Below are 7,076 nucleotides of genomic sequence, written 5' to 3'. Positions count from 1 at the left end.
CCTCTGAGCCTCCTGCCTCAGCCTCCCAAGCATAGGGATTGTGCGTAGGAGCCTCCACACTGGCTGCTTTGGCTTTATGAAGTCCGGCCTTGCTATGTCGCCTGAGCTGGACTGGAACTCCAGACCCTCTGGCCTCTGCCTCCTGAATGTTGGGGGCAGGGCTGGACCATCGCACCAGCCAGGAGCTTTGCTCGCTCACGGATAAATGCTAAGTCCTCCGAGTCACACGGAAGCCCAGGCTGAGGGGACGGTGCCCAGGTGAGGTCACCGGGGCAGAAGCCTGAGGCCCTGAGTTCGAGTCCCAGCACTCACCCGAGGAGTCCGGCACACGTGCACACGCGAGCACACACGAGCACACACACGCTGTGGTGCTGTGGGACAGCGGGCAGAGACAGGGTCACGGGGCATCCCTGCCCAGCTCTGGGGACTGACAGGAGCTGTCTCTAAGGACTGAGACAGAGGTGACAGAGCAGGACACTGGCACACAGAAAGCAGTTAAAACATGCTAAGCCATAAAAGAATGGTTCCTGGGATATACAAAGGGTATATCGGATGGATGGATGATGGATGATGGACAGATGGATGGATGGACAGATGATGGATTGGGTTTACAGATGGACGGAAGGGTGGATGGATGGACAGATGGATGGATGGACAGATGGACGGATGGGTGGATGGCTAGTTGGATGGATGGATGGATGGATGGATGGATGGATGGATGGACAGATGGACAGATGGACGGATGGATGGATGGATGGGTGGGTGGATGGATGGATGGTTGGATGGATGGATGGACAGATGGACGGATGGATGGACGGATGGGTGGATGGATGGTTGGATGGACGGATGATGGATAGGTGGAGGGATGGACAGATGGATGGATGTATGGATGGACAGATGGGTGGATGGATGGATGGACAGATGGACGGATGGATGGATGATGGATGAACGATGGATGGATGGACAGATGGACGATGGATGGGTGGACGGCTGACGGATGGACAGTGGATGGATGACGGTGGACGGGTGGACGGTGGACAGCTGATGGATGGACGGTGGACGGATGACGGATGGACGGCTAATGGATGGACGGTGGGCGGTGGACGGCTGACGGTGGACGGTGGAGGACAGACGGTGTCTAGGAGCAGTCTTCTAAGCCCCTCCGCACCGCGTGTCACCCACGGCCTCTCCCTCCTGGCTCTACGAGGTTGGCCAGGTTTGCAGGCTGGGAAAGTGAGACAGCGCAATCCCCGGAGCCGGGCTGCGGCCAGCGCCCTCCGTGGCCTCCTGAGACCAACCATGGCCACAGCCCAGCCAGGGGGCTGCACTGCAGGCCCAGGAGGCAAAGCCGGCCCATAGCTGTGTGTGTTGGGGTGACTGCGTGTGTAAGCATCCACATGTATTGGAGGTCAGAGGTCATCGCCAGAAGCAGTCCTCGGGAACCGCACCGCCTCCTCCGAGCGCTCACACCGGCCTGGGCTCACCCAACAGGCTGGGCGGCCCGGGGTCGCCCCATCCCCTCTCCCCCACGCCCCGTCCCCTCCCCCTCCACACCCTGTCTCCTTCCCCCTCACACCCTCCTCCGTCAGGGACTTTCCAGGGCTGCTGACCGGGCGCTGGCCGCCGGCCGGGACAGGGACTTTCTCGCTGTGTTTACAGCGGAGGCCGCTGTGTCTGTTGCTATAACACACAGCCCGGGCCATCAACAGAGAGCGTGTCTGCGCGGCTCACACCTGCGGTCCCAGCTCAGGATGCTGCGGCCGGGGGATTGCCTGAGTGTGAGGTCACGCTGGGCAGCCTGAGCTCACAGTCCCAACGGAGTTCAAGGCCCAGGCCGCATCAGGCCGCGGCCCTGTCACCTCCCTGAGCCCCGTCCACTCAGCGTGGGACCCACGCGGGACGGCAGGCGCTGTCCCCTCGGCCTCCGCGCGCCCTTCGGCCTTCGTTTCCTCAACAGGAAGGAGACGGTCTGCAGCCGAGAAGGGCAGCGCCGGCCGAGCAGCGTGGTTCCCGGTGACAGCGCCGGGGAAGGGAGGCTGGGCCGCCCGCCGGGGCCGCGCACCCCGGCTTCGGGAGGCCGAGGCCGGGGGATAGCTCCAAAGCCAGCCTCGTCTACACAGCGAGGCCTCGCCTCAAACAGAGAGAAAAGGCGAGTCAGCGCCGCCCGGGCCAGCCTGGGGTGTGCGGGCCTGCGGGTGGCTCCGAGGCGGGGAGGGCGCCGGCTCCGGAACCACGCGCTGGCTCGGCCCTGTCGAGCTCGGCCCCAGCCTGGGCCCCAGCCCGCCCGGCGGGTCCCACGGCCCCAGCCCGCCCGGCGGGTCCCACGGCCCCAGCCCGCCCGGCGGGCCCCACGGCCCCAGCCCGCCCGGCGGGCCCCACGGCCCCAGGCCAGCCAAGCTCGCCAGCTTCCTCAGCCAGGTCCTTCCAGCCGCGGCACGCCCGCGCCCTCAGGGCGTCTGGGGCCAGCGACTCGGGAGTCGAGGTTCAGGCGTGAATAACGGGCGCCTCATCGGCCGCCTGGACGGGCGGGGAGGGGCGCGGGGCAGGGCAGGCGAGGGGCAGGCAGCAGCCGAGGCTCCGCCAGGCTCCCGTGCCATCCCCAAGCCCTCCCTGCTGCGCACCCTCATCGCCCGCAGGCCCCGCTCAGCTCCTTGCCGCGCCCCGTTGGAGCACTAACAGCTTGGGGCCGGTGGCACAGCGAGGGGTGGGCAGGATTCCTGCCAATGAAATGCTTGAGGGCGGGAGTTCGAGTCCCAGCTCTAACACGGAGGTCGTGGGGCCTCCCACAGGCGTGGCTGCACCCGTGAGGCCGAGGCCGACACGGGTCCCGGGGAGAAGTCCGGCGGCGGCGGCTGTGGACCGCTCACTGGAAGCCCTGAGGCCCGCAGCCCCTGAGGGCGGGCGCTTGTGGGTCCAGAGCTCTGGGCGCAGGAGAGAGACCCCGCCTCCAAGCGTGAGGCCGCGGACATGCGCCTCCACCTGGACTCGCTCTGTGGACCGGGCTGGCCTCGACCGCACAGACCCAGGGCTGGGCGTGCACCCTGCTCGTGAGACGTGGTTTTTACAGCGCTTACACGGACTCCCAGTACTGACCTCCGGCTGGGTACACTTTTCTACACGAGTCCAAGCAGTGACGTGCACAAGTGAACATTGCAAAGAGGCCGAGGGAGCTTGCCCTCCCCACACTCCTTGCCCCACTTCTCCGGCCCCGCCCGGGGAGGGCAACGTCTGGATGAAGCCACCCTAACGTCACCGGAAGTGGCTGAATCCCTCCCAGTCTCTTGGTCGGTGCCTGGCCCGGGGCCTCGCAGGACAGGATTGTGACTTCAGGCAGCAAGAGCCTGAAATTCCGAGCTGGGTGCCGCAGGCCGCTCCCACATCCCAGTGTCCCAGCCTCCTGACCAAGGCCACCGTCCTAGCGTCCTGAACCATCAGGGCAGATGTGGGTCTCCAGGCGCTGGCGAAGCCGCTGGAAAAGGCCCCGGAGATGGGCTCACATTAGGACCAGGCCTTGAGCCTCTGCACACACCTGGAAAAGCAGGCCTGTTAGCGGGGCACCGTGGTGCACGCCCGGGCGCCCAGCGCTCGGGAGGCGGAGGCAGGAGGATCTCTGTGAGCTCGGAGCCAGCCTGGTCTACAGAGCGAGTCCAGGACAGCCAGAGAGACAGAGAGACCCTGTCTGGAAAATCAGAAAAGGAAAAAGGAAGAGCGAGTGAATGGTCTCTGCGGCCGCCTCCACCTCCTCACAATTCCCAGTTCCGGTCTGGCCTTCTCAGTTCCACCACGTCGACTCTGGACTTCCTGAGCCCCGGCCGCCCCTGAGGACCGTGATGAAGCAGGGCTCCAGCAAAGCAACTGGTCACATGCTTTAGCTGTGCTCATGGGTGGAATGTGGGGGAGGGGACCCCAAATCTTAAAAATGATCACACTAACGAAAGGGCCAGACACCACTGCAGACTTTGAACCCAAGTTTTCTCACTCTGGGTATCAGTGCTTGCTTCAGCTTCTGCAAACTAGGCCACAGAGCCACACCCGGCCCCTCACTGGGGGATTCTAGGCAGGTGACCACTGAGCCACACCCAGCCCCTCACTGGGGGATTCTAGGCAGGGGCTCTACCACTGAGCCACACCCAGCCCCTCACTGGGGGACTCTAGGCAGGTGACCACTGAGCCACACCCAGCCCCTCACTGGGGGACTCTAGGCAGGGCTCTACCACAGAGCCACACCCAGCCCCTCACTGGGGGACTCTAGGCAGGGGCTCTACCACTGAGCCACACCCAGCCCCTCACTGGGGCATTCTAGGCAGGTGACCATTGAGCCACCCCCAGCCCCTCACTGGGGGATTCTAGGCAGGTGGCCACAGAGCCACACCCAGCCCCTCACTGGGGGACTCTAGGCAGGGGCTACACCACTGAGTCACACCCCAGCCCCTCACTGGGGCATTCTAGGCAGGTGACCACTGAGCCACACCCAGCCCCTCACTGGGGGATTCTAGGCAGGTGACCACTGAGCCACACTCCAGCCCCTCACTGGGGGACTCTAGGCAGGTGACCACTGAGCCACACCCCAGCCCCTCACTGGGGATTCTAGGCAGGGGCTCCACCACTGAGCCACACTCCAGCCCCTCACTGGGGGACTCTAGGCAGGGGCTCTTCCACTGAGCCACACCCCAGTCCCTTTGCAGTCTTGGTTCGGAACCCCGGGGCACCGTGGCCTGCAGCCTCCATTCCTCCTTCAGCTTCGAGGCTCTTCTCCCTCCTTCACTCTGCACTTTCCTGAAGGAAGCTGGTCTGAGCGGAGAAGGAAGTAGAGGTGGCATGCGACACTCCTGTCCCTGGGGAGGACGAAGCGGGAGGATCAGAGGAGCTCATGGTCTACCTGGCCTCCACGCTTCACCTTGTCTGGAAGGGAGAGACGGAGGAGGAGGAGGGCGGAGATGGGATTTCAGGGCTGTCTCGCTTAGCTCCGAAGACTCTGGGCTAGCTTCCTCTACCCACCGTGCCCTAAAGCCTGGAACTGTCTTCTTGGTCCCTAGAAGCCGCCGGGGTCCACGGCCGTCCTGGCTTCCGCACGTGAACTCTGTGGCCTGCTCCCCCTCCTCGCCCTGTGTGTGTGTCTGTAAGTGTATTTACTGTCTCCTGGCGTTTGCCGCAGGCGACAGAGGGGGAGTGGGTGCCGGGGTTCAGGCCTGGCAGCTCCTTCCCTGGCTGGCATTGACTCAGCCAGGACCGGAGCAGGAGGGAGTTCCCAGGGGGTCGGAGGCCGCCCCACGGCAGCTCAGGCTCCCGTTTGCACACGTGGAGGGCAGTGGTACAGAGCGTGGCTGGGGCTGCCCCGGCGCTGTTCCGCCGCCAGGGCCGGAAGGCCCTGCCTGTCTCCCGACCCGCCTCATTGTTTCCTTTCCGGGGGAATTTCTGCTCCCGAGGACGCGAGTGCGGCTCCTCCGTGTTTCCTGCTGCCCAGACAGGAGTGGCCCCGGGCCAGGGCTGGCCGGCCAGGCGGCACTTCCTCAAGGCTCGTCCTCGAGTCATGGGGCTGGTGTGTGTCCATGGCTGGTGTGTGTCCACAGTGGCCGGTGTGTGCCCACAGTGGCCGGTGTGTGTCCACGGCTGGTGTGTGTCCACGGCTGGTGTGTGCCCACGGCTGGTGTGTGTCCACGGTGGCTGGTGTGTGTCCACGGACAGAGATGACCCCTCTGCAGCAGGAGAGTGCCAGGTGCGCGCGCGCGCGCGCGCGCGCGCGCATACACACACACACACACACACACACAGGGCCTGCCCCTCCACTGCAGATCCAGCCTCCTGCTGGTTTGGTGCTTAATGTAAAGAACCCCGAGCGGAAGGACACTCACTCAGACAAACACAGACAGCACCCAGGGCACCGGCGGGCAGACGTGGCGTGTCAGGCCCTGCACCAAATCTCCGTGTTTCCTGTTCTCCTGCTTCCCTTCTCCCCTCCCCCTCTCTCCCTCTCTCTCTCTCTCTCTCTCTCTCTCTCTCCATCTCTTCCTCTCTCCCTCTCTCTTCCTCCCCCCTCTTCCTCTCCTCTCTCTCCTTCCCTCTCTCTCCCTCCTCTCTCCATCTCTTTTCCTCTCTCCCTCCCTCTCCCTCCTCTTTATCTCTTTTCCTCTCCCCCTCTGCCCCCTTTCTCCCTCCCTCTCCTTCCTCTCTCCATCTCTCTCCCTTTCTTTCTCTTTCTCCCTCCGTCCCTGGTGTCCTCTTTATTTGAGACATGGCCTCACGTAGCCTAGGCTCGCCCCCACCTCTGTAGAGAACTGAGAATGACCTTGAACTCTTTCCATTTTTAATTTATTTAATTTTATTTTCTGTGTGTTAGAGTGAGGGTGTCAGATCCCTTGGAACTGGCATTACAGACAGCTGTGAGCTGCCATGTGGGAGCTGGGAATTGAACCCGGGTCTGGAAGAGCAGACAGCTCTCTAACCACTAGGCCGTGTCTCCAGCCCCTTGGACTCTTGATCCCCTGCCTCTGCCTTCTAAGCACAAGGATTACAAACATTCTCCACCTCCCCCCATTTTCTGTGCTAAAGCTCCGTCCCGGCTCCATTCCTGCCGCCCGAGGGCTCATCTCCAGCCTCTCGGTTTGTGGCACAAGGTGGAGTTCTGTGGCCTTGAACCTGCGTGCTCCTGCCTCAGCCTCGGGTGCTCTGGGCATGGGAGAAGGCCATGGGGGTGGGGGCTCAAGCCTCTGGGCTCCTGCGCTCACTGTCACACGCTGATCTCAGAAGGATCCCAGGGTGCTCCTGGCCCGCGGCACCCCAGGCTAACCCACTCTGCAGCCTCATCGCCAGCTCAGCGCCCTCGCGGGCCCGGAAGGCCTCGCTCCCACGTGAATAACGGTTGCTGGCCGCCTCCTCAGCCCTTACTCACCCTGTCTGCCGCCGCGCCTCGGGCGCCCGCGGGTGCAGCGCCTCAGCCTCTCGCCGAGTCCCCTCCAGGTGAGGCTGCCGGCGAGCCTGGGCGGGGGCGATGGGTGGTTCCCCTCACCCTCCTGGCAGGACACCTGCTGACGGCCTCCTGGCAGGACACCTGCTGAGCGCCCTCCTGGCAGGACACC

This window comes from Psammomys obesus, unplaced genomic scaffold (genome assembly GCF_907164565.1).
Source record: "Psammomys obesus unplaced genomic scaffold, mPsaObe1.curated_primary_1811, whole genome shotgun sequence".
NCBI lineage: Eukaryota > Metazoa > Chordata > Mammalia > Rodentia > Muridae > Psammomys > Psammomys obesus.
Note: the sequence above shows the minus strand (reverse complement) of the source record.